The sequence below is a fragment of the Phyllobates terribilis genome, unplaced genomic scaffold, assembly GCF_046119375.1.
Source record: "Phyllobates terribilis strain yellow unplaced genomic scaffold, ASM4611937v1 Scaffold_124__1_contigs__length_5142088, whole genome shotgun sequence".
NCBI lineage: Eukaryota > Metazoa > Chordata > Amphibia > Anura > Dendrobatidae > Phyllobates > Phyllobates terribilis.
In genome coordinates, this window is record NW_027362884.1 from 3,890,382 (window position 1) to 3,916,797 (window position 26,416).

The window sequence follows — 26,416 nt, forward strand, 5'->3', positions numbered from 1 at the left end:
CAGACATATTAGGCAAGCATTTTGGAGCTTTCACCTAAATAACTACAGGTGGTGAGATAAGCTGCACAATATAATTGACCTTTCAGTATATTGTTGCACACACACCATCTATTTAGCAAATGCCCTTGTTATCAACAGCAGCCTTTTAAACTCACCTGAGCTAACAGGTATGTGCGCTGGTTACTCTGCTGCGCTTAAAATTTCTTTTTTGGTTTGCTACAATGCCTTTTCTGAAACGTTGTCTCCTTCTGCTGGAACACTGACTTCTTTCATTTAATGCCTGCAGACTATAAAAGAGAACCCAACCCAAAAAGTTTGGTTGATTAGTCTGTGGCATTCTGTTAAACTGTTGCTTATGGCGGTCTCTGTGAGCTTCTCAGCGACATTCAGCCAGCCAGGTATCCTGCCTGCAGTAGATGGAATGTGGCAATGGAACGCTGGCTGCGCGTGTCATAATAGGCTCTGAGCCTTTATATACCTGTGCACAGCAGCAGCCACCTTCAGTCTGCTGCTGGACAGCCAGCAGCAGCAGCAGCAGCAGGAGAGGTATGTAATCAGGAGCCCTCCTGCTAAGGGTAGACAGCTGCTCGTTCCACCCCACCCCCCGCCTTAATTGGTTCTCCTCCCTTCCAACGGTGTTGAGGCGGGTGGGAACAGCAGGGGGTGAAGGTGCTGTGTTTAAAGAGGTGGAGTTATGCAGATCTAAAACGCGTGGATTGCAGCAGCAGCAAGCCGAAAAGTGCAGGCATGTAAGGGATCTAGAGGTTGACAACATGTCTTCTTAACGGGAGTCCAGGAGCTCATCTCCACAAATGGACTTTTCAGGATCCTTGGGTGGCTCCGTAGTTTGAAACCAATTCTGGTTATCGCTTCTCGGCCTTTTGGCTAAGATCAAGTGTAGTATCTGTTCTTATCAGTTTAATATCTGATACGTCCCCTATCTGGGGACCATATATTAAATGGATTTTTAGAACAGGGAGATGGAAAAAGAGCTTGCTCTGTCCACTCCACGCATTGACCTGGTATTGCAGTATCTCCAGGACCGGTGCACCCCTTCTTTAATGCAGTTTCTAAAATCAGAAAGAATTGAATTCAATGTTTTTTGTTCATTTTGCTTGTTTGTCGGATTTTGGGATGGACTCTTTGGCTTTGCTTTTCTTCTCCTCATTGGATTTTTCATGTTCAAAGTTGCAGAAGCCAGATTACAAGCTCATTTTGGTTCAACTTCAGCAACTGTGCATTGCATTGCCATGTAATGTGATGCAATGCTATCTTTCTAGCTCTCCCTTTTTACTTCCTTTTGGATAAACAGACATATTAGGCAAGCATTTTGGAGCTTTCACCTAAATAACTACAGGTGGTGAGATAAGCTGCACAATATAATTGACCTTTCAGTATATTGTTGCACACACACCATCTATTTAGCAAATGCCCTTGTTATCAACAGCAGCCTTTTAAACTCACCTGAGCTAACAGGTATGTGCGCTGGTTACTCTGCTGCGCTTAAAATTTCTTTTTTGGTTTGCTACAATGCCTTTTCTGAAACGTTGTCTCCTTCTGCTGGAACACTGACTTCTTTCATTTAATGCCTGCAGACTATAAAAGAGAACCCAACCCAAAAAGTTTGGTTGATTAGTCTGTGGCATTCTGTTAAACTGTTGCTTATGGCGGTCTCTGTGAGCTTCTCAGCGACATTCAGCCAGCCAGGTATCCTGCCTGCAGTAGATGGAATGTGGCAATGGAACGCTGGCTGCGCGTGTCATAATAGGCTCTGAGCCTTTATATACCTGTGCACAGCAGCAGCCACCTTCAGTCTGCTGCTGGACAGCCAGCAGCAGCAGCAGCAGGAGAGGTATGTAATCAGGAGCCCTCCTGCTAAGGGTAGACAGCTGCTCGTTCCACCCCACCCCCCGCCTTAATTGGTTCTCCTCCCTTCCAACGGTGTTGAGGCGGGTGGGAACAGCAGGGGGTGAAGGTGCTGTGTTTAAAGAGGTGGAGTTATGCAGATCTAAAACGCGTGGATTGCAGCAGCAGCAAGCCGAAAAGTGCAGGCATGTAAGGGATCTAGAGGTTGACAACATGTCTTCTTAACGGGAGTCCAGGAGCTCATCTCCACAAATGGACTTTTCAGGATCCTTGGGTGGCTCCGTAGTTTGAAACCAATTCTGGTTATCGCTTCTCGGCCTTTTGGCTAAGATCAAGTGTAGTATCTGTTCTTATCAGTTTAATATCTGATACGTCCCCTATCTGGGGACCATATATTAAATGGATTTTTAGAACAGGGAGATGGAAAAAGAGCTTGCTCTGTCCACTCCACGCATTGACCTGGTATTGCAGTATCTCCAGGACCGGTGCACCCCTTCTTTAATGCAGTTTCTAAAATCAGAAAGAATTGAATTCAATGTTTTTTGTTCATTTTGCTTGTTTGTCGGATTTTGGCATGGACTCTTTGGCTTTGCTTTTCTTCTCCTCATTGGATTTTTCATGTTCAAAGTTGCAGAAGCCAGATTACAAGCTCATTTTGGTTCAACTTCAGCAACTGTGCATTGCATTGCCATGTAATGTGATGCAATGCTATCTTTCTAGCTCTCCCTTTTTACTTCCTTTTGGATAAACAGACATATTAGGCAAGCATTTTGGAGCTTTCACCTAAATAACTACAGGTGGTGAGATAAGCTGCACAATATAATTGACCTTTCAGTATATTGTTGCACACACACCATCTATTTAGCAAATGCCCTTGTTATCAACAGCAGCCTTTTAAACTCACCTGAGCTAACAGGTATGTGCGCTGGTTACTCTGCTGCGCTTAAAATTTCTTTTTTGGTTTGCTACAATGCCTTTTCTGAAACGTTGTCTCCTTCTGCTGGAACACTGACTTCTTTCATTTAATGCCTGCAGACTATAAAAGAGAACCCAACCCAAAAAGTTTGGTTGATTAGTCTGTGGCATTCTGTTAAACTGTTGCTTATGGCGGTCTCTGTGAGCTTCTCAGCGACATTCAGCCAGCCAGGTATCCTGCCTGCAGTAGATGGAATGTGGCAATGGAACGCTGGCTGCGCGTGTCATAATAGGCTCTGAGCCTTTATATACCTGTGCACAGCAGCAGCCACCTTCAGTCTGCTGCTGGACAGCCAGCAGCAGCAGCAGCAGGAGAGGTATGTAATCAGGAGCCCTCCTGCTAAGGGTAGACAGCTGCTCGTTCCACCCCACCCCCCGCCTTAATTGGTTCTCCTCCCTTCCAACGGTGTTGAGGCGGGTGGGAACAGCAGGGGGTGAAGGTGCTGTGTTTAAAGAGGTGGAGTTATGCAGATCTAAAACGCGTGGATTGCAGCAGCAGCAAGCCGAAAATTGCAGGCATGTAAGGGATCTAGAGGTTGACAACATGTCTTCTTAACGGGAGTCCAGGAGCTCATCTCCACAAATGGACTTTTCAGGATCCTTGGGTGGCTCCGTAGTTTGAAACCAATTCTGGTTATCGCTTCTCGGCCTTTTGGCTAAGATCAAGTGTAGTATCTGTTCTTATCAGTTTAATATCTGATACGTCCCCTATCTGGGGACCATATATTAAATGGATTTTTAGAACAGGGAGATGGAAAAAGAGCTTGCTCTGTCCACTCCACGCATTGACCTGGTATTGCAGTATCTCCAGGACCGGTGCACCCCTTCTTTAATGCAGTTTCTAAAATCAGAAAGAATTGAATTCAATGTTTTTTGTTCATTTTGCTTGTTTGTCGGATTTTGGGATGGACTCTTTGGCTTTGCTTTTCTTCTCCTCATTGGATTTTTCATGTTCAAAGTTGCAGAAGCCAGATTACAAGCTCATTTTGGTTCAACTTCAGCAACTGTGCATTGCATTGCCATGTAATGTGATGCAATGCTATCTTTCTAGCTCTCCCTTTTTACTTCCTTTTGGATAAACAGACATATTAGGCAAGCATTTTGGAGCTTTCACCTAAATAACTACAGGTGGTGAGATAAGCTGCACAATATAATTGACCTTTCAGTATATTGTTGCACACACACCATCTATTTAGCAAATGCCCTTGTTATCAACAGCAGCCTTTTAAACTCACCTGAGCTAACAGGTATGTGCGCTGGTTACTCTGCTGCGCTTAAAATTTCTTTTTTGGTTTGCTACAATGCCTTTTCTGAAACGTTGTCTCCTTCTGCTGGAACACTGACTTCTTTCATTTAATGCCTGCAGACTATAAAAGAGAACCCAACCCAAAAAGTTTGGTTGATTAGTCTGTGGCATTCTGTTAAACTGTTGCTTATGGCGGTCTCTGTGAGCTTCTCAGCGACATTCAGCCAGCCAGGTATCCTGCCTGCAGTAGATGGAATGTGGCAATGGAACGCTGGCTGCGCGTGTCATAATAGGCTCTGAGCCTTTATATACCTGTGCACAGCAGCAGCCACCTTCAGTCTGCTGCTGGACAGCCAGCAGCAGCAGGAGAGGTATGTAATCAGGAGCCCTCCTGCTAAGGGTAGACAGCTGCTCGTTCCACCCCACCCCCCGCCTTAATTGGTTCTCCTCCCTTCCAACGGTGTTGAGGCGGGTGGGAACAGCAGGGGGTGAAGGTGCTGTGTTTAAAGAGGTGGAGTTATGCAGATCTAAAACGCGTGGATTGCAGCAGCAGCAAGCCGAAAAGTGCAGGCATGTAAGGGATCTAGAGGTTGACAACATGTCTTCTTAACGGGAGTCCGGGAGCTCATCTCCACAAATGGACTTTTCAGGATCCTTGGGTGGCTCCGTAGTTTGAAACCAATTCTGGTTATCGCTTCTCGGCCTTTTGGCTAAGACCATTTGGTTGCAGCCTGATAGGTGCGAGTTCTCTGGAGGAATCCAGGCCTTTTTGCGAAAGGATTTGGCGATTTTCTGTGGTATTATACCGACAGGTTTTGAAGATGAACTTCGTGAAGAATACTATCCGAATTGGAGTGGATCCATCAGTTTCCGAGAGGAATAATGTGTCCTTCATCGTGGAGAAACTTTTGGAAGGAAAAGCTGGAGCAAAACGAGGCGACTTCTACAGCGTCAACGAGTTTCCTAAATCAGGTACATATGACGTGACTTTTGTAGAAGAAAATACCTGCCTTGATGTGTTTGAGTGGCTTCGGAGTCACACTGATGATCCTTTCTTGGAAGGGGTGTGGTTTGAACCCTTGTTTGGACTTCAAGAAAAGATTGTGTGGGTAACAGTTTATAACCCTTTTACTGAGCCAGCATTGCTTGAAGGCTTCCTTGCACGGTACTGTGATTATGTGCGTAAAGGGGAAAAGCAGTTTAATTCTTTAGGTATTTTCAACTGCAAATACAAGTTTCGGGTGAAACTGAAGAAGGATCCTGGAAGTGTGGGAGGCTTTAGACATCCTCCTGCGAATTTTTCTGTGGCGGGACATAGGGGCTTCCTTTACTATGTAGGGCAGCCTATGTATTGCAGGAAATGTTACTGCTTTGGACATGTGCAGGATGCACGTAAGAAAGGGCAATGTTGCCGTAACTGCAAAGAGGAGGGGCATGTGGCAAGTGCGTGCCCGAAGCCCAAGGCTTGTGACATGTGTGGAAGTGGTGAGCACATGTTTAAAGATTGCCCGCAGGGTGTGCCCAGGAAAACTGATAAGGAGAGGAAAAAGGAGGAGGAGGAGAGGAGGGTTTTGCAGCAGATAGAAAGAGAAACTGCGAGAATGGAGAGAGAGCAGAGGAGGCGGAGTGAAAGGTCTGCCCCTGAAACTGTGAGTCTGAGGCCTGCTTACCAGAAGGAGAAAAAGGCACCTAAAATGGAGAAGGAGCTTGTGAAAGAATTGAGGAGAATGGAGGGGCAGATTAATGCAGCGGGAGAAGGAAGGTGTCCGGATACGTTGGACTTTCAGGACGTTGTAGATGCTGCAGATTGTATGGAAACTGGGGAAGGGTCATCACACCCTTCAGATCCTGAGAATATTGAGGAGTACTTCTCCGATGAGGGTGGGGGGAGTAGAAAATGTCACAGGGAGGGTGGTGGGGCAAATGATGAAGAAGATATCAAGGCACCGCAGCGAAAAGTGGGTGCCAAGAAAGCAAGGTGGGGTGATGGTGATGCTGCTAGCGGCTCGGAAACGAGTTGCTCTGTTCAGATGGTGGAAGAAGATAGTGGGGGTGCTGGTTAAGGTTGCCTTGCAATATGCGTGATAATGCCTATTATAAGCTTTGACTTAAGTCAAAGGCTTTTTCTTGTGAGTGGAGTTTTTGTAGTGTTTTTGTAACTTTTCTGTTTTCGTTTTTTTTAGGAGGTTTAAAAAAGGAAAAAATGGGTTTTACTATAATTTCACAAAATGTGAGAGTGTTTAAAAATAAGGCCAGGAGGGCTGCAATTTTTGATTTTTTGGCTATGAAGAATGCATCGATTTTTTGTTTGCAAGAGTGTGGAGTGGTGGATGGGGTGAGAGGAGATGAATGGTCTCATGGAGCATCTGTGTGGTCGGGGAGTGCATGTAATAAAAATGATGGTGTGGGGATTTTAGTTAAAGGGAGGGAGGTGGTTTTGAGTGATTATGTGGTGATTGATGTGGGGAGGTGCATTTTAGCAAATTTTGAGTATAAAAATGTTAAATTTTGTGTTATTAATGTTTATGCGCCGGTGGAGAAAAATGACCGGAAAAAGTTATTTGAAAAAATTAAACTTTTTGTTCCGGGAAGAATGCCTGTGGTGATTGTGGGTGATATGAATTGTGATGTGGGGAGAGTGAATGTGGATGTGTCTGGGAAAACTTTGTTAGAGTTGGTTAGTGATTTTGATTTGCATGATATGCAAAGTGTATGTAAAGTGAGGCCTTTGTTAAATACCTTCTTTTCCGAAAGTGGAAGAATACAATCTAGATTGGATTACTGTTGTATTTCAAAAAATATGATTCCTGTTGACTATAAGCAGGAGAATGTTTTGTTTTCAGATCATGTGTGCATGTCGTGTGAGTTGGATGTGAATGTGAATGGGGTGTTTGGGAAAGGTTTGTGGAAGTTGAATGTTAAGTTATTGGAGTATGAGGAAGTAAGAAAGGAATATGCAAGACGGTATGAGGAGTGGTGTGAGTGTAAAAATGGTTTTGGGAATGTTTGTGGGTGGTGGGATTGGGTTAAAAAACAGACAAAAATTTTTTTCAAAAATTTGGGTTATAAGATGGCAGCAGTCAAGAGGAGACATTTTGTGAGTTTAAATGCACGTTTAAGTTTCTTGTATAAATTGAGGGAGGGAGGGATGGAGGTGGAGGAGGATATTTTACAAGTGAAAAAGGAGGTTCATGAGTTCTTGTTGGAAAAATGGAGGAGTATTGTCTTTAGAGCAAAAGTTGATAATTTGGAGTATGATGAAAAATGTTCACGTTTTTTTTTCAAGAAGGTTTTTGGGAAAAAGCAAAATATGTGTGTGTTGAATGGAGCAGATGGAAGCGAGGTGAGTGGAGAGGATATGTGTGAGGAAGTGGCAAAGTTTTATGAGGATTTGTATGCTGTAAAGTGGAGGGATGAGTGTTTGGAGAATGATGTTTTGAGTACGTTAGAGAGTAAATTGAATGAGGCGGAAAGAGAGAGGCTGATGGATGCTGTGACAAGTGATGAAGTATGGAAGGTTATGTGTAGTATGGCTTTGAATAAGACGCCGGGGGAGGATGGTCTTCCAGTAGAATTTTACCGCATGATGTGGGATGTGATTGGGAGTGATTTTGTGGATTTTTGTAAGTATATGTGGGAAAATATGGAGGTGGCAGGTAGTATGCGTGCAGGTATGGTTGTATTGATTCCGAAAAAGGGTGATTTGAAGAGTCTGAAAAACTGGAGGCCAATAACATTATTGAACTGTGATTATAAGATCTACGCAAAATTAATGGCAAATAGGATGCGTGATGTGATAGAGAGTGTGATTGGGGATGAGCAGTGTTGTGCAGTACCTGGGAGACGGATTCACGAGTGTGTGTGTATATTGAGAGATTGTCTATGGGATTGTATGAGCCGGAAGAAGAGTGTGTTTTTGTTGAGCCTGGATTTTGAAAAGGCGTATGATAGGTTGTCGCATGGTTTTTTGTTTAGAGTGTTGCTGAGAATGGGTTTTCCTGCTGATTTTGTTGGGAGAGTGAGAAGTCTATATACAGATATTTATAGTTGTGTTTTAATGAACGGTTATGTCGGTAGGAGAGTGAATGTGCATTCGGGCGTGAGGCAGGGGTGTCCGTTATCCCCTGTGGCTTTTATTTGTGCAATTGAACCTTTGTTGTGTATGTTGAGGAAGGATAAAGTGGTTCGAGGTGTGCAAGTGCCGGGAGGTGGAGGAAGAGAGTGGAAGGTGAGTGGTTATATGGATGACGTGTGTGTATTATGTGATTCTGAATGTTCGGTGAGGCGGGTGAAGTTGTTAGTGTCTATCTTTTGTGGTGCGTCTGCATTTAAAGTGAATTGGGAAAAGAGTGAGTGTAAGGTTTTTGGAAGTGGTATTTTGAGTAGAGATGTAGGTGTGAACGTAGTGAGTGGGCCCATTAAGGTTTTGGGAGTGAAGTTTTCAGAAAGATTGGATGGGAAAGAAAGTTGGGATGACGCGAAAGAGAAGGTTGAAAAGAAGTTATGTTTTTGGAAGTTGAGAAGCCTTACTTTCTTTGGAAAAATCTTAGTCATTAAAAGCGTGGTGTTGCCTATTTTTTTATATGTTGCAGTTGTGTTTCCACCAGGTTATATGGTTTTGAGAGGATTGAATAGGATTTTGTTTGTTTTTTTGTGGAATTCTAAAATGGAGAGGGCGCGGAGGGAAGTGTTGGTGAAGCGTATGGAGAAAGGTGGTTTGGGTTTTCCAAATTTAGAAGTTTTTTTGGGTGTGAATATTGTGGTGTTTGTGCTGAAAGTGATTATGGGCGATGGAAAGTTTTCATGTATGTGTGGATATTTATTTGGGGCTTATTCTTTTCGTTTGAAGTGGAGAGAGAGGGATTTGCGGTGTCCGGTTGCTTTTGAGGTGCCCGTGTGGTATGTGTGGGTTTATAAGTTTTTGGTGAAGTATGAGTTGTGTGATGTGGATGTGAGGTTGTTGGGAAATAAGAAGGCTGTGTACAGGATGATTGAGTGTAGAGAAATGGAGAGTGGAATAAATTTGGTGAGAGGGTGTGATGTGCAAAAAGTATGGAAGAAGGTGCGGATGGGTGGTATGACAAATAAGCAGAGTGAGGTTGTGTGGCAGTCTTTGCATGGAGTGTTGCCAGTAAGAGAGTTTCAGAGGAATAGAGGTTTAGTGAGGAGTGAAACGTGTCCAAGAAATGGCTGTGGTGGAAGGGAAAGTGTGTTGCATGTTTTTTGGAATTGCCAGTATGCTAGAGATGTGATTGGGAGAATGGGGCCTTTGTGTAAAGAATTGTGTGGTGTGAATTTGTTGTCCTTTGAGTTGTTTATGTTTGGTTTGGGAATATGTGATGGGACGAAGGAAAGAGTCTTGTGGTTGATGCTTGCGTGTATAAAGGAAGTGTTATGGGATGTGAGGAATGTGTATGTGTTTAAAAGGAAGGAAATTGCTGTAAAGGATAGTGTGAAGGTGATTATGGGGAAGATGTATGTGTGTTTCCTATGGGACAAAAAGAGGAGAGGGGAAGTGGATGCGGAGGGAATATGGAAAGTTAAAAAGTGGAGATATTTTGTAAATACTTCTTGATCTTGTTTTCTGTGTAAGGTTTAAAAAGAAGAAATAAAAATTTTCCGGTGATGATGGGAGCAGCATTTGTGTCGTTGAGATGATGCAGCTGTTTGGAAGGAAGTTCCTTTGGTCGTGACTATAGACCGTGGATTTCCCCATCTGAGGGAAAAAAAAAAAAAAATAAAAAAATAAATAAATAAATCTGTTCTTATCAGTTTAATATCTGATACGTCCCCTATCTGGGGACCATATATTAAATGGATTTTTAGAACAGGGAGATGGAAAAAGAGCTTGCTCTGTCCACTCCACGCATTGACCTGGTATTGCAGTATCTCCAGGACCGGTGCATCCCTTCTTTAATGCAGTTTCTAAAATCAGAAAGAATTGAATTCAATGTTTTTTGTTCATTTTGCTTGTTTGTCGGATTTTGGGATGGACTCTTTGGCTTTGCTTTTCTTCTCCTCATTGGATTTTTCATGTTCAAAGTTGAAGAAGCCAGATTACAAGCTCATTTTGGTTCAACTTCAGCAACTGTGCATTGCATTGCCATGTAATGTGATGCAATGCTATCTTTCTAGCTCTCCCTTTTTACTTCCTTTTGGATAAACAGACATATTAGGCAAGCATTTTGGAGCTTTCACCTAAATAACTACAGGTGGTGAGATAAGCTGCACAATATAATTGACCTTTCAGTATATTGTTGCACACACACCATCTATTTAGCAAATGCCCTTGTTATCAACAGCAGCCTTTTAAACTCACCTGAGCTAACAGGTATGTGCGCTGGTTACTCTGCTGCGCTTAAAATTTCTTTTTTGGTTTGCTACAATGCCTTTTCTGAAACGTTGTCTCCTTCTGCTGGAACACTGACTTCTTTCATTTAATGCCTGCAGACTATAAAAGAGAACCCAACCCAAAAAGTTTGGTTGATTAGTCTGTGGCATTCTGTTAAACTGTTGCTTATGGCGGTCTCTGTGAGCTTCTCAGCGACATTCAGCCAGCCAGGTATCCTGCCTGCAGTAGATGGAATGTGGCAATGGAACGCTGGCTGCGCGTGTCATAATAGGCTCTGAGCCTTTATATACCTGTGCACAGCAGCAGCCACCTTCAGTCTGCTGCTGGACAGCCAGCAGCAGCAGCAGCAGGAGAGGTATGTAATCAGGAGCCCTCCTGCTAAGGGTAGACAGCTGCTCGTTCCACCCCACCCCCCGCCTTAATTGGTTCTCCTCCCTTCCAACGGTGTTGAGGCGGGTGGGAACAGCAGGGGGTGAAGGTGCTGTGTTTAAAGAGGTGGAGTTATGCAGATCTAAAACGCGTGGATTGCAGCAGCAGCAAGCCGAAAAGTGCAGGCATGTAAGGGATCTAGAGGTTGACAACATGTCTTCTTAACGGGAGTCCAGGAGCTCATCTCCACAAATGGACTTTTCAGGATCCTTGGGTGGCTCCGTAGTTTGAAACCAATTCTGGTTATCGCTTCTCGGCCTTTTGGCTACGACCAAGTGTTGTTGCTGGAAGACTCCAAAGCCTATCGCATCCTCGGCCTTGAGGCATCGGCAGTTCTACTGTCTTAAGCCTCCTGCTGCTATAGGGGGTGTGCGTGCTGAAGAGAACCAAGAAGGCGATCGACTTATCTGAATATGGCGATGGCGACATCGGCTACTCTCCGTTCTGCTGGAGCTGGCGACTTGAAGATCAAGAACTCTTTCAAGATTGAAGTTGAAGAGCGAGCCCGTGACAAGTTCTCCCTGTCTTTCTTCGTGAGGAAGGTCCTGCTTGAGATCCTGCAGGTGAAAAGGGAGAACATTCTGGCACTTCAAGATGCTCCTGGACGCTTTGTGCTTACCCTGACCTCTGAAGTGGCATCTCAGAATTTTTACCATCAGATCAAGCTGAGACTTCAGGAGGAAGATCTTAAAGGACTGTGTTTTGTGATCCTCTGCCTGGCAGAAGAGAAGTCTGTGGTGGTTCATATGAGCAATCCGCATGTCTCTGAAAAGGATGTGGCTGCGTTTCTGCATAACTATTGCTCTGAGGTCTACTTTTCTCACAAAATCATGAACTCTGAGAGGTTGTGGACCGGAAAATACAAGTTCATCGTGAAGCTGAGAGAAGGTTTGGGAATTGGTGGACTCATTCATCCGCCTCAGAGCTTCCTGATTGGCAGAGAGAGAGGAAGACTCTTCTATCCAGGGATGCCTATCTTCTGCAGAAAATGTATGGACTTTGGGCATTCCTTTGAGAGCTGCAAGGAGGAGAACGCTCTTTGCAAGAAGTGCTATCAAAAAGGACATGTCACTCTGAACTGCCCAAATCAGATGATCTGTAATATCTGCCGTATCCCTGGGCACTCTTTTCGGGATTGTCCGTTGAGAAAAAAGACCTTCAGCTATGCAGATGCAGCTCGGGGGGAGCCCCTCCGAAGCGGTCCAGTCCTGAAGAACAAACAGACAAATCCAAGGACCCTCCCGGGAACCCTTCTGGGGATCCGCCCAAGGACACTGCTGGGGACCCGCCTGGGGATAGCATTGTTCTCAAGGATTGGTCGGAGAGTCCAGATGGTCATGTGGTGGAGGAGAATCCAGCTGAGTCTGAAGTGGAGATGGGAGAGGAGTCTTCTAAGGAGGCTGGTGGTGAGGAGGAGGAGGAGGAGATTAACATTGACGTGGAGGTTTTGAGGAAAAGGAAAAAGGAGAAGTCGAGTTTGTTTAAGGGAGAGAGCGCCAGCAAAAGACCTGCTGGGCGTTTGAAAATAGTCCTCCCTAATTACTCACCTAAACCGATCATCTCAGTTCCTAAACCTGTAAACCCATCTGATCCGGTGAACATCGAGGAATTCTCAGACACGGACGTTTCTGCGGGTCCCTCTACCCCGGTCGGATTCATGTCAGATACGGACTCAAGCTCTGTTTAAATGATTTATGGCTACACTCAAAATTGCCTCACTAAATGTGAGGAGTTTAAAGGGCTCTGTCAAGAGAGCTGCTTTATTTTCTTACCTGATGACTTTAGATGCTGATATTTTTTTACTTCAAGAATGTGGCATTGACCATGACCCTAACTATAACAAACTAAGGGAAGATTGGGCGAACGGACCTTCCATCTGGTCCGGTGAAAATGGATCGCGTGCTACTGGTGTTGGCGTCCTGTTTAAAAACAAAGACTTTAAGGTTACCTCGTTCACTGAAGTTGAACCTGGACGTGCACTAGTTGTTAATGTGAGTTACTGTGGATCCGAGTTCAAGCTGATTAATGTTTATGCATCTCCGATTAAAGAGGAAAGATCCAGTTTATTAGATATCATCAAACTCTTTATACCTGGTCCTACACCAACTGTGGTTGGCGGTGACTTCAATTGTATCCGGTCTGATGAAAATAGGACATCAGGTACTAGAAGGAAAGACAAAACTGAGATGCAGTTAAAAAATCTAATCGACGATACTTGCCTGAATGATGTCTGGAGAGTAAAGAATACCTCTGAACCAGGATACACTTGGGAGAACAATCTTCTAAAATCAAGAATTGACTTTGTTCTGACATCACAGAGTTTTAAAGTGAATAAAGTGGATCTAACAGGTAACATCTTTTCTGACCACAAAACGTTAATTACTCACTTGGAATTGCCCAGTCTAGAGAAAGGGCGAGGTGTCTGGAAGTTGAACACTCTGCTGCTGGAAGATGAAAGTATAAAAGAGGAATTTTTGAAATTTTATAAAAAACTACAGGGGAAAAAACATTATTACAAAAGAATTCTAGAATGGTGGGAGTATGTGAAGTCTCAAATTAGACATTTTTTTCTCTTTGCTGGCAAAAGGAAGGCCAGACAGAATCAGAAATGGTTTAAAGACCTGAATACAAAACTGCAAACAGGTTACAAACTCAGAAATGCAGGGATAGATATGGAGGATGTTATTTTACAAGTCAAAGAAGACATTAAAAAAGCAATTGAACAGAAAGGCAAAGAAATAATTTTCAACGCCAAGGTAGAACATATGGAAAAAAATGAAACATGTTCCAGGTTCTTTTTCAAAAAATCTTTAGAACGCAAAGAATTAATTAAAGAACTTGATGGTGAAACAACTAAAGATGGACTGTTGGACAAAGCGCAAACTTTTTATCAAAATCTTTTTAGCGAAAAGAAAATTGACGCTGATTTTTTACCTGATGCTCTTAATTCATTGCAGAATCACCTTGAAAAGCAAGATCAAGAGTTGTTGATTGAAGATATCTGTGAAGAAGAACTGCTAAGTGCAATCAAAAGCTTTTCTAGAGGAAAAACACCGGGTACTGACGGACTACAAATTGAATTTTATCTTACTTTTTGGGAGATTTTAAAAGACGACCTGTTTGAGATTTTTAAAGCTGTCTTTTTATGTGACAAATTGCCTGAATCTTGGAGAAGTGGTGTGGTCACCCTGCTTTTTAAAAAAGGAGATAAGACTAATCTAGAGAACTGGAGACCAATCACGTTACTCAACGTAGATTATAAAATTATGGCAAAAATCATGGTGAACAGAATGAAGAAGGTGATAGAGAAGGTCGTGCATCCTGATCAGGTATGTGGTGTGCCTGGTCGTACAATTGCAGAAAACTTGAATATTATACGGGACGCAATTTGGTATCAGCAAGAGAGGAAGCAAAAGCTAGCTCTTCTGTCCCTTGATTTCCAGAAAGCGTACGACAGAGTCTCTCATAAGTACCTGTATTCTGTGTTAAAGAAAATGAAATTCCCGGATGTTTTTATTAAGCACATTGCACTTTTATATGATGGAAGTTTTAGCAGGATTTTAATTAATGGTTTTTTATCTTCAGAAGTTGTTCTAAAGTCGGGCGTCAAACAAGGATGCCCACTTTCGCCTCTGCTCTTTATCTGCGCAATCGAGCCTCTACTGGCAATGTTGAGGAAAGATAAGATGGTGAAAGGTGTACCCATACCAGGTGGAAATGGACTAAGTACTAAGTCACTGGGGTACATGGATGACATCACGATCCTGTGCGACTCAGAACAATCGCTGAGAAGAGCAGTAAGAACTACTGATTTTTTCTGTTTAGCATCTGCCTTCAAACTGAACTTGGAGAAGAGCGAATGTCTTGGATTCGGTGATTGGTCAGATGCGCAGATTCCTCAACTTAAAATAAGAAGTGATAAGATCAAAATTTTAGGTGTTGTGTTTACAAAAAAGAATGATGGAGAAGAAAGTTGGCAGTTGGTGAAGGAGAAAATGCAAAAGAAGATAAGTTTATGGAAACTCAGAAAATTATCAATGGAAGGTAAAAACTTGATCATTAAGTCTTTGTTGTTGCCGATAATGTTGTTTTTAAGTATGGTGTACCCCCCGAATGAGAACACAGTAAAGTTTCTCCAGAGACAAATTTTTCTTTTTCTGTGGGGATCAAAAATGGAGAAGGTTCGAAGAGAGACAATGTACAAGCAGCATAAATATGGTGGAAAGAATATCCCAAATATCAAAAAATTTTTGTACCTAAAGTTCTTTAGTTTTTGCTTCAAAATGACCAATCTAAGAACTCATTGGTCTTTCTACTTAAGATATGCAGCTGGAGATATCTTTAGGAAAAGAAAGTGGATAACATTGCCCCCAAATTCTCCTGTCCTAATTACACCGCCAAAACAATATGTCTTACTAGAAAAAACAATTAGACTTTATAACTTACCTGAAGTAGATGTGGAGATGCTGTCAAATTCAAGAAGACTGGCTCTAGAGACAAAGAGAAAAGAAACGATGACAGCAGTGGCAAACTTTACATACACTAAAAGTGGAAGAATTTGGAGAATGACTTATGCACCTTATCTAACAAATGAATATAAAGACTTGGCATGGGCAATAGTGCAAGAATGTGTTCCTGTTAGATTTTTTCAACACAGAAGGGGATTGTGCAATACTGCAAGATGCCCTAGAACAGGCTGTGTTAGAGAGGAAACAGTTTTACACACCTTTTGGAACTGTTTTTATGCCCAAAATGTCTGGAAAGAAGTTGGAAGTCTCTTAAAGTTTGTTACTGGTCTTAAGTTTTTAAATCACGAAGTAGTTTTATATGGAAATTTTACATGTCAATCAAAAGAAAAAGAAAGAGTCATTTGGATAATGATAAATGGAATAAAGAATGCGCTATGGAAAGTCCGAAACATATTGCTTTTTAAAAGAGATTTTATAAGTGAAAGTGAATGCATAAAATTAGCACTAAGTGAAATATATATTTATTACCTGTTAGATCTGAAGAGAATTGGGAAAAAAAGAGCCAAGAGTCTATGGAACTTTCATCTGTGGAACCTTGTAGCATGAACAGATTATAAGGCAAGAGAAATATTAGAAGAGAAATAACAACTGAAATATAAGAACAAAATGAAAAAGAAAAAAATCTGTTCTTATCAGTTTAATATCTGATACGTCCCCTATCTGGGGACCATATATTAAATGGATTTTTAGAACAGGGAGATGGAAAAAGAGCTTGCTCTGTCCACTCCACGCATTGACCTGGTATTGCAGTATCTCCAGGACCGGTGCACCCCTTCTTTAATGCAGTTTCTAAAATCAGAAAGAATTGAATTCAATGTTTTTTGTTCATTTTGCTTGTTTGTCGGATTTTGGGATGGACTCTTTGGCTTTGCTTTTCTTCTCCTCATTGGATTTTTCATGTTCAAAGTTGCAGAAGCCAGATTACAAGCTCATTTTGGTTCAACTTCAGCAACTGTGCATTGCATTGCCATGTAATGTGATGCAATGCTATCTTTCTAGCTCTCCCTTTTTACTTCCTTTTGGATAAACAGACATATTAGGCAAGCATTTTGGAGCTTTCACCTAAATAACTACAGGTGGTGAGATAAGCTGCACAATATAATTGACCTTTCAGTATATTGTTGCACACACACCATCTATTTAGCAAATGCCCTTGTTATCAACAGCAGCCTTTTAAACTCACCTGAGCTAACAGGTATGTGCGCTGGTTACTCTGCTGCGCTTAAAATTTCTTTTTTGGTTTGCTACAATGCCTTTTCTGAAACGTTGTCTCCTTCTGCTGGAACACTGACTTCTTTCATTTAATGCCTGCAGACTATAAAAGAGAACCCAACCCAAAAAGTTTGGTTGATTAGTCTGTGGCATTCTGTTAAACTGTTGCTTATGGCGGTCTCTGTGAGCTTCTCAGCGACATTCAGCCAGCCAGGTATCCTGCCTGCAGTAGATGGAATGTGGCAATGGAACGCTGGCTGCGCGTGTCATAATAGGCTCTGAGCCTTTATATACCTGTGCACAGCAGCAGCCACCTTCAGTCTGCTGCTGGACAGCCAGCAGCAGCAGCAGCAGGAGAGGTATGTAATCAGGAGCCCTCCTGCTAAGGGTAGACAGCTGCTCGTTCCACCCCACCCCCCGCCTTAATTGGTTCTCCTCCCTTCCAACGGTGTTGAGGCGGGTGGGAACAGCAGGGGGTGAAGGTGCTGTGTTTAAAGAGGTGGAGTTATGCAGATCTAAAACGCGTGGATTGCAGCAGCAGCAAGCTGAAAAGTGCAGGCATGTAAGGGATCTAGAGGTTGACAACATGTCTTCTTAACGGGAGTCCAGGAGCTCATCTCCACAAATGGACTTTTCAGGATCCTTGGGTGGCTCCGTAGTTTGAAACCAATTCTGGTTATCGCTTCTCGGCCTTTTGGCTAAGATCAAGTGTAGTATCTGTTCTTATCAGTTTAATATCTGATACGTCCCCTATCTGGGGACCATATATTAAATGGATTTTTAGAACAGGGAGATGGAAAAAGAGCTTGCTCTGTCCACTCCACGCATTGACCTGGTATTGCAGTATCTCCAGGACCGGTGCACCCCTTCTTTAATGCAGTTTCTAAAATCAGAAAGAATTGAATTCAATGTTTTTTGTTCATTTTGCTTGTTTGTCGGATTTTGGGATGGACTCTTTGGCTTTGCTTTTCTTCTCCTCATTGGATTTTTCATGTTCAAAGTTGCAGAAGCCAGATTACAAGCTCATTTTGGTTCAACTTCAGCAACTGTGCATTGCATTGCCATGTAATGTGATGCAATGCTATCTTTCTAGCTCTCCCTTTTTACTTCCTTTTGGATAAACAGACATATTAGGCAAGCATTTTGGAGCTTTCACCTAAATAACTACAGGTGGTGAGATAAGCTGCACAATATAATTGACCTTTCAGTATATTGCTGCACACACACCATCTATTTAGCAAATGCCCTTGTTATCAACAGCAGCGTTTTAAACTCACCTGAGCTAACAGGTATGTGCGCTGGTTACTCTGCTGCGCTTAAAATTTCTTTTTTGGTTTGCTACAATGCCTTTTCTGAAACGTTGTCTCCTTCTGCTGGAACACTGACTTCTTTCATTTAATGCCTGCAGACTATAAAAGAGAACCCAACCCAAAAAGTTTGGTTGATTAGTCTGTGGCATTCTGTTAAACTGTTGCTTATGGCGGTCTCTGTGAGCTTCTCAGCGACATTCAGCCAGCCAGGTATCCTGCCTGCAGTAGATGGAATGTGGCAATGGAACGCTGGCTGCGCGTGTCATAATAGGCTCTGAGCCTTTATATACCTGTGCACAGCAGCAGCCACCTTCAGTCTGCTGCTGGACAGCCAGCAGCAGCAGCAGCAGGAGAGGTATGTAATCAGGAGCCCTCCTGCTAAGGGTAGACAGCTGCTCGTTCCACCCCACCCCCCGCCTTAATTGGTTCTCCTCCCTTCCAACGGTGTTGAGGCGGGTGGGAACAGCAGGGGGTGAAGGTGCTGTGTTTAAAGAGGTGGAGTTATGCAGATCTAAAACGCGTGGATTGCAGCAGCAGCAAGCCGAAAAGTGCAGGCATGTAAGGGATCTAGAGGTTGACAACATGTCTTCTTAACGGGAGTCCAGGAGCTCATCTCCACAAATGGACTTTTCAAGATCCTAGGGTGGCTCCGTAGTTTGAAACCAATTCTGGTTATCGCTTCTCGGCCTTTTGGCTAAGATCAAGTGTAGTATCTGTTCTTATCAGTTTAATATCTGATACGTCCCCTATCTGGGGACCATATATTAAATGGATTTTTAGAACAGGGAGATGGAAAAAGAGCTTGCTCTGTCCACTCCACGCATTGACCTGGTATTGCAGTATCTCCAGGACCGGTGCACCCCTTCTTTAATGCAGTTTCTAAAATCAGAAAGAATTGAATTCAATGTTTTTTGTTCATTTTGCTTGTTTGTCGGATTTTGGGATGGACTCTTTGGCTTTGCTTTTCTTCTCCTCATTGGATTTTTCATGTTCAAAGTTGCAGAAGCCAGATTACAAGCTCATTTTGGTTCAACTTCAGCAACTGTGCATTGCATTGCCATGTAATGTGATGCAATGCTATCTTTCTAGCTCTCCCTTTTTACTTCCTTTTGGATAAACAGACATATTAGGCAAGCATTTTGGAGCTTTCACCTAAATAACTACAGGTGGTGAGATAAGCTGCACAATATAATTGACCTTTCAGTATATTGTTGCACACACACCATCTATTTAGCAAATGCCCTTGTTATCAACAGCAGCCTTTTAAACTCACCTGAGCTAACAGGTATGTGCGCTGGTTACTCTGCTGCGCTTAAAATTTCTTTTTTGGTTTGCTACAATGCCTTTTCTGAAACGTTGTCTCCTTCTGCTGGAACACTGACTTCTTTCATTTAATGCCTGCAGACTATAAAAGAGAACCCAACCCAAAAAGTTTGGTTGATTAGTCTGTGGCATTCTGTTAAACTGTTGCTTATGGCGGTCTCTGTGAGCTTCTCAGCGACATTCAGCCAGCCAGGTATCCTGCCTGCAGTAGATGGAATGTGGCAATGGAACGCTGGCTGCGCGTGTCATAATAGGCTCTGAGCCTTTATATACCTGTGCACAGCAGCAGCCACCTTCAGTCTGCTGCTGGACAGCCAGCAGCAGCAGCAGCAGGAGAGGTATGTAATCAGGAGCCCTCCTGCTAAGGGTAGACAGCTGCTCGTTCCACCCCACCCCCCGCCTTAATTGGTTCTCCTCCCTTCCAACGGTGTTGAGGCGGGTGGGAACAGCAGGGGGTGAAGGTGCTGTGTTTAAAGAGGTGGAGTTATGCAGATCTAAAACGCGTGGATTGCAGCAGCAGCAAGCTGAAAAGTGCAGGCATGTAAGGGATCTAGAGGTTGACAACATGTCTTCTTAACGGGAGTCCAGGAGCTCATCTCCACAAATGGACTTTTCAGGATCCTTGGGTGGCTCCGTAGTTTGAAACCAATTCTGGTTATCGCTTCTCGGCCTTTTGGCTAAGATCAAGTGTAGTATCTGTTCTTATCAGTTTAATATCTGATACGTCCCCTATCTGGGGACCATATATTAAATGGATTTTTAGAACAGGGAGATGGAAAAAGAGCTTGCTCTGTCCACTCCACGCATTGACCTGGTATTGCAGTATCTCCAGGACCGGTGCACCCCTTCTTTAATGCAGTTTCTAAAATCAGAAAGAATTGAATTCAATGTTTTTTGTTCATTTTGCTTGTTTGTCGGATTTTGGGATGGACTCTTTGGCTTTGCTTTTCTTCTCCTCATTGGATTTTTCATGTTCAAAGTTGCAGAAGCCAGATTACAAGCTCATTTTCGTTCAACTTCAGCAACTGTGCATTGCATTGCCATGTAATGTGATGCAATGCTATCTTTCTAGCTCTCCCTTTTTACTTCCTTTTGGATAAACAGACATATTAGGCAAGCATTTTGGAGCTTTCACCTAAATAACTACAGGTGGTGAGATAAGCTGCACAATATAATTGACCTTTCAGTATATTGTTGCACACACACCATCTATTTAGCAAATGCCCTTGTTATCAACAGCAGCCTTTTAAACTCACCTGAGCTAACAGGTATGTGCGCTGGTTACTCTGCTGCGCTTAAAATTTCTTTTTTGGTTTGCTACAATGCCTTTTCTGAAACGTTGTCTCCTTCTGCTGGAACACTGACTTCTTTCATTTAATGCCTGCAGACTATAAAAGAGAACCCAACCCAAAAAGTTTGGTTGATTAGTCTGTGGCATTCTGTTAAACTGTTGCTTATGGCGGTCTCTGTGAGCTTCTCAGCGACATTCAGCCAGCCAGGTATCCTGCCTGCAGTAGATGGAATGTGGCAATGGAACGCTGGCTGCGCGTGTCATAATAGGCTCTGAGCCTTTATATACCTGTGCACAGCAGCAGCCACCTTCAGTCTGCTGCTGGACAGCCAGCAGCAGCAGCAGCAGGAGAGGTATGTAATCAGGAGCCCTCCTGCTAAGGGTAGACAGCTGCTCGTTCCACCCCACCCCCCGCCTTAATTGGTTCTCCTCCCTTCCAACGGTGTTGAGGCGGGTGGGAACAGCAGGGGGTGAAGGTGCTGTGTTTAAAGAGGTGGAGTTATGCAGATCTAAAACGCGTGGATTGCAGCAGCAGCAAGCCGAAAAGTGCAGGCATGTAAGGGATCTAGAGGTTGACAACATGTCTTCTTAACGGGAGTCCAGGAGCTCATCTCCACAAATGGACTTTTCAGGATCCTTGGGTGGCTCCGTAGTTTGAAACCAATTCTGGTTATCGCTTCTCGGCCTTTTGGCTAAGATCAAGTGTAGTATCTGTTCTTATCAGTTTAATATCTGATACGTCCCCTATCTGGGGACCATATATTAAATGGATTTTTAGAACAGGGAGATGGAAAAAGAGCTTGCTCTGTCCACTCCACGCATTGACCTGGTATTGCAGTATCTCCAGGACCGGTGCACCCCTTCTTTAATGCAGTTTCTAAAATCAGAAAGAATTGAATTCAATGTTTTTTGTTCATTTTGCTTGTTTGTCGGATTTTGGGATGGACTCTTTGGCTTTCCTTTTCTTCTCCTCATTGGATTTTTCATGTTCAAAGTTGCAGAAGCCAGATTACAAGCTCATTTTGGTTCAACTTCAGCAACTGTGCATTGCATTGCCATGTAATGTGATGCAATGCTATCTTTCTAGCTCTCCCTTTTTACTTCCTTTTGGATAAACAGACATATTAGGCAAGCATTTTGGAGCTTTCACTTAAATAACTACAGGTGGTGAGATAAGCTGCACAATATAATTGACCTTTCAGTATATTGTTGCACACACACCATCTATTTAGCAAATGCCCTTGTTATCAACAGCAGCCTTTTAAACTCACCTGAGCTAACAGGTATGTGCGCTGGTTACTCTGCTGCGCTTAAAATTTCTTTTTTGGTTTGCTACAATGCCTTTTCTGAAACGTTGTCTCCTTCTGCTGGAACACTGACTTCTTTCATTTAATGCCTGCAGACTATAAAAGAGAACCCAACCCAAAAAGTTTGGTTGATTAGTCTGTGGCATTCTGTTAAACTGTTGCTTATGGCGGTCTCTGTGAGCTTCTCAGCGACATTCAGCCAGCCAGGTATCCTGCCTGCAGTAGATGGAATGTGGCAATGGAACGCTGGCTGCGCGTGTCATAATAGGCTCTGAGCCTTTATATACCTGTGCACAGCAGCAGCCACCTTCAGTCTGCTGCTGGACAGCCAGCAGCAGCAGCAGGAGAGGTATGTAATCAGGAGCCCTCCTGCTAAGGGTAGACAGCTGCTCGTTCCACCCCACCCCCCGCCTTAATTGGTTCTCCTCCCTTCCAACGGTGTTGAGGCGGGTGGGAACAGCAGGGGGTGAAGGTGCTGTGTTTAAAGAGGTGGAGTTATGCAGATCTAAAACGCGTGGATTGCAGCAGCAGCAAGCCGAAAAGTGCAGGCATGTAAGGGATCTAGAGGTTGACAACATGTCTTCTTAACGGGAGTCCAGGAGCTCATCTCCACAAATGGACTTTTCAGGATCCTTGGGTGGCTCCGTAGTTTGAAACCAATTCTGGTTATCGCTTCTCGGCCTTTTGGCTAAGATCAAGTGTAGTATCTGTTCTTCTCAGTTTAATATCTGATACGTCCCCTATCTGGGGACCATATATTAAATGGATTTTTAGAACAGGGAGATGGAAAAAGAGCTTGCTCTGTCCACTCCACGCATTGACCTGGTATTGCAGTATCTCCAGGACCGGTGCACCCCTTCTTTAATGCAGTTTCTAAAATCAGAAAGAATTGAATTCAATGTTTTTTGTTCATTTTGCTTGTTTGTCGGATTTTGGGATGGACTCTTTGGCTTTGCTTTTCTTCTCCTCATTGGATTTTTCATGTTCAAAGTTGCAGAAGCCAGATTACAAGCTCATTTTGGTTCAACTTCAGCAACTGTGCATTGCATTGCCATGTAATGTGATGCAATGCTATCTTTCTAGCTCTCCCTTTTTACTTCCTTTTGGATAAACAGACATATTAGGCAAGCATTTTGGAGCTTTCACCTAAATAACTACAGGTGGTGAGATAAGCTGCACAATATAATTGACCTTTCAGTATATTGTTGCACACACACCATCTATTTAGCAAATGCCCTTGTTATCAACAGCAGCCTTTTAAACTCACCTGAGCTAACAGGTATGTGCGCTGGTTACTCTGCTGCGCTTAAAATTTCTTTTTTGGTTTGCTACAATGCCTTTTCTGAAACGTTGTCTCCTTCTGCTGGAACACTGACTTCTTTCATTTAATGCCTGCAGACTATAAAAGAGAACCCAACCCAAAAAGTTTGGTTGATTAGTCTGTGGCATTCTGTTAAACTGTTGCTTATGGCGGTCTCTGTGAGCTTCTCAGCGACATTCAGCCAGCCAGGTATCCTGCCTGCAGTAGATGGAATGTGGCAATGGAACGCTGGCTGCGCGTGTCATAATAGGCTCTGAGCCTTTATATACCTGTGCACAGCAGCAGCCACCTTCAGTCTGCTGCTGGACAGCCAGCAGCAGCAGCAGCAGGAGAGGTATGTAATCAGGAGCCCTCCTGCTAAGGGTAGACAGCTGCTCGTTCCACCCCACCCCCCGCCTTAATTGGTTCTCCTCCCTTCCAACGGTGTTGAGGCGGGTGGGAACAGCAGGGGGTGAAGGTGCTGTGTTTAAAGAGGTGGAGTTATGCAGATCTAAAACGCGTGGATTGCAGCAGCAGCAAGCCGAAAAGTGCAGGCATGTAAGGGATCTAGAGGTTGACAACATGTCTTCTTAACGGGAGTCCAGGAGCTCATCTCCACAAATGGACTTTTCAGGATCCTTGGGTGGCTCCGTAGTTTGAAACCAATTCTGGTTATCGCTTCTCGGCCTTTTGGCTAAGATCAAGTGTAGTATCTGTTCTTATCAGTTTAATATCTGATACGTCCCCTATCTGGGGACCATATATTAAATGGATTTTTAGAACAGGGAGATGGAAAAAGAGCTTGCTCTGTCCACTCCACGCATTGACCTGGTATTGCAGTATCTCCAGGACCGGTGCACCCCTTCTTTAATGCAGTTTCTAAAATCAGAAAGAATTGAATTCAATGTTTTTTGTTCATTTTGCTTGTTTGTCGGATTTTGGGATGGACTCTTTGGCTTTGCTTTTCTTCTCCTCATTGGATTTTTCATGTTCAAAGTTGCAGAAGCCAGATTACAAGCTCATTTTGGTTCAACTTCAGCAACTGTGCATTGCATTGCCATGTAATGTGATGCAATGCTATCTTTCTAGCTCTCCCTTTTTACTTCCTTTTGGATAAACAGACATATTAGGCAAGCATTTTGGAGCTTTCACCTAAATAACTACAGGTGGTGAGATAAGCTGCACAATATAATTGACCTTTCAGTATATTGTTGCACACACACCATCTATTTAGCAAATGCCCTTGTTATCAACAGCAGCCTTTTAAACTCACCTGAGCTAACAGGTATGTGCGCTGGTTACTCTGCTGCGCTTAAAATTTCTTTTTTGGTTTGCTACAATGCCTTTTCTGAAACGTTGTCTCCTTCTGCTGGAACACTGACTTCTTTCATTTAATGCCTGCAGACTATAAAAGAGAACCCAACCCAAAAAGTTTGGTTGATTAGTCTGTGGCATTCTGTTAAACTGTTGCTTATGGCGGTCTCTGTGAGCTTCTCAGCGACATTCAGCCAGCCAGGTATCCTGCCTGCAGTAGATGGAATGTGGCAATGGAACGCTGGCTGCGCGTGTCATAATAGGCTCTGAGCCTTTATATACCTGTGCACAGCAGCAGCCACCTTCAGTCTGCTGCTGGACAGCCAGCAGCAGCAGCAGCAGGAGAGGTATGTAATCAGGAGCCCTCCTGCTAAGGGTAGACAGCTGCTCGTTCCACCCCACCCCCCGCCTTAATTGGTTCTCCTCCCTTCCAACGGTGTTGAGGCGGGTGGGAACAGCAGGGGGTGAAGGTGCTGTGTTTAAAGAGGTGGAGTTATGCAGATCTAAAACGCGTGGATTGCAGCAGCAGCAAGCCGAAAAGTGCAGGCATGTAAGGGATCTAGAGGTTGACAACATGTCTTCTTAACGGGAGTCCAGGAGCTCATCTCCACAAATGGACTTTTCAGGATCCTTGGGTGGCTCCGTAGTTTGAAACCAATTCTGGTTATCGCTTCTCGGCCTTTTGGCTAAGATCAAGTGTAGTATCTGTTCTTATCAGTTTAATATCTGATACGTCCCCTATCTGGGGACCATATATTAAATGGATTTTTAGAACAGGGAGATGGAAAAAGAGCTTGCTCTGTCCACTCCACGCATTGACCTGGTATTGCAGTATCTCCAGGACCGGTGCACCCCTTCTTTAATGCAGTTTCTAAAATCAGAAAGAATTGAATTCAATGTTTTTTGTTCATTTTGCTTGTTTGTCGGATTTTGGGATGGACTCTTTGGCTTTGCTTTTCTTCTCCTCATTGGATTTTTCATGTTCAAAGTTGCAGAAGCCAGATTACAAGCTCATTTTGGTTCAACTTCAGCAACTGTGCATTGCATTGCCATGTAATGTGATGCAATGATATCTTTCTAGCTCTCCCTTTTTACTTCCTTTTGGATAAACAGACATATTAGGCAAGCATTTTGGAGCTTTCACCTAAATAACTACAGGTGGTGAGATAAGCTGCACAATATAATTGACCTTTCAGTATATTGTTGCACACACACCATCTATTTAGCAAATGCCCTTGTTATCAACAGCAGCCTTTTAAACTCACCTGAGCTAACAGGTATGTGCGCTGGTTACTCTGCTGCGCTTAAAATTTCTTTTTTGGTTTGCTACAATGCCTTTTCTGAAACGTTGTCTCCTTCTGCTGGAACACTGACTTCTTTCATTTAATGCCTGCAGACTATAAAAGAGAACCCAACCCAAAAAGTTTGGTTGATTAGTCTGTGGCATTCTGTTAAACTGTTGCTTATGGCGGTCTCTGTGAGCTTCTCAGCGACATTCAGCCAGCCAGGTATCCTGCCTGCAGTAGATGGAATGTGGCAATGGAACGCTGGCTGCGCGTGTCATAATAGGCTCTGAGCCTTTATATACCTGTGCACAGCAGCAGCCACCTTCAGTCTGCTGCTGGACAGCCAGCAGCAGCAGCAGCAGGAGAGGTATGTAATCAGGAGCCCTCCTGCTAAGGGTAGACAGCTGCTCGTTCCACCCCACCCCCCGCCTTAATTGGTTCTCCTCCCTTCCAACGGTGTTGAGGCGGGTGGGAACAGCAGGGGGTGAAGGTGCTGTGTTTAAAGAGGTGGAGTTATGCAGATCTAAAACGCGTGGATTGCAGCAGCAGCAAGCCGAAAAGTGCAGGCATGTAAGGGATCTAGAGGTTGACAACATGTCTTCTTAACGGGAGTCCAGGAGCTCATCTCCACAAATGGACTTTTCAGGATCCTTGGGTGGCTCCGTAGTTTGAAACC

At 43.5% G+C, this 26,416-nt stretch overlaps 11 non-coding genes and 1 pseudogene across 11 annotated transcripts; all 12 read left to right on the plus strand.

Annotated features, from left to right (window-relative positions):
* Positions 1–865: 865 nt before the first annotated feature.
* Positions 866–1,056, plus strand: LOC141203555 (U2 spliceosomal RNA). Its single transcript, XR_012274593.1, has one exon. It is a non-coding gene; the product is annotated as a U2 spliceosomal RNA (small nuclear RNA).
* Positions 1,057–2,171: 1,115 nt separating this feature from the next.
* LOC141203556 (U2 spliceosomal RNA) lies at positions 2,172–2,362 on the plus strand. Its single transcript, XR_012274594.1, has one exon. It is a non-coding gene; the product is annotated as a U2 spliceosomal RNA (small nuclear RNA).
* A 1,115-nt stretch (positions 2,363–3,477) lies between these two features.
* On the plus strand, positions 3,478–3,668 carry LOC141203557 (U2 spliceosomal RNA). The gene has a single exon (XR_012274595.1). It is a non-coding gene; the product is annotated as a U2 spliceosomal RNA (small nuclear RNA).
* A 6,164-nt stretch (positions 3,669–9,832) lies between these two features.
* On the plus strand, positions 9,833–9,998 carry LOC141203287 (U2 spliceosomal RNA; annotated as a pseudogene).
* A 5,992-nt stretch (positions 9,999–15,990) lies between these two features.
* LOC141203262 (U2 spliceosomal RNA) lies at positions 15,991–16,172 on the plus strand. Its single transcript, XR_012274378.1, has one exon. It is a non-coding gene; the product is annotated as a U2 spliceosomal RNA (small nuclear RNA).
* Positions 16,173–17,287: 1,115 nt separating this feature from the next.
* On the plus strand, positions 17,288–17,478 carry LOC141203558 (U2 spliceosomal RNA). The gene has a single exon (XR_012274596.1). It is a non-coding gene; the product is annotated as a U2 spliceosomal RNA (small nuclear RNA).
* A 1,115-nt stretch (positions 17,479–18,593) lies between these two features.
* Positions 18,594–18,784, plus strand: LOC141203561 (U2 spliceosomal RNA). Its single transcript, XR_012274598.1, has one exon. It is a non-coding gene; the product is annotated as a U2 spliceosomal RNA (small nuclear RNA).
* Positions 18,785–19,899: 1,115 nt separating this feature from the next.
* On the plus strand, positions 19,900–20,090 carry LOC141203562 (U2 spliceosomal RNA). The gene has a single exon (XR_012274599.1). It is a non-coding gene; the product is annotated as a U2 spliceosomal RNA (small nuclear RNA).
* Positions 20,091–21,205: 1,115 nt separating this feature from the next.
* On the plus strand, positions 21,206–21,396 carry LOC141203563 (U2 spliceosomal RNA). The gene has a single exon (XR_012274600.1). It is a non-coding gene; the product is annotated as a U2 spliceosomal RNA (small nuclear RNA).
* Positions 21,397–22,508: 1,112 nt separating this feature from the next.
* Positions 22,509–22,699, plus strand: LOC141203857 (U2 spliceosomal RNA). The gene has a single exon (XR_012274880.1). It is a non-coding gene; the product is annotated as a U2 spliceosomal RNA (small nuclear RNA).
* Positions 22,700–23,814: 1,115 nt separating this feature from the next.
* On the plus strand, positions 23,815–24,005 carry LOC141203564 (U2 spliceosomal RNA). Its single transcript, XR_012274601.1, has one exon. It is a non-coding gene; the product is annotated as a U2 spliceosomal RNA (small nuclear RNA).
* A 1,115-nt stretch (positions 24,006–25,120) lies between these two features.
* On the plus strand, positions 25,121–25,311 carry LOC141203565 (U2 spliceosomal RNA). Its single transcript, XR_012274602.1, has one exon. It is a non-coding gene; the product is annotated as a U2 spliceosomal RNA (small nuclear RNA).
* Positions 25,312–26,416: the final 1,105 nt, after the last annotated feature.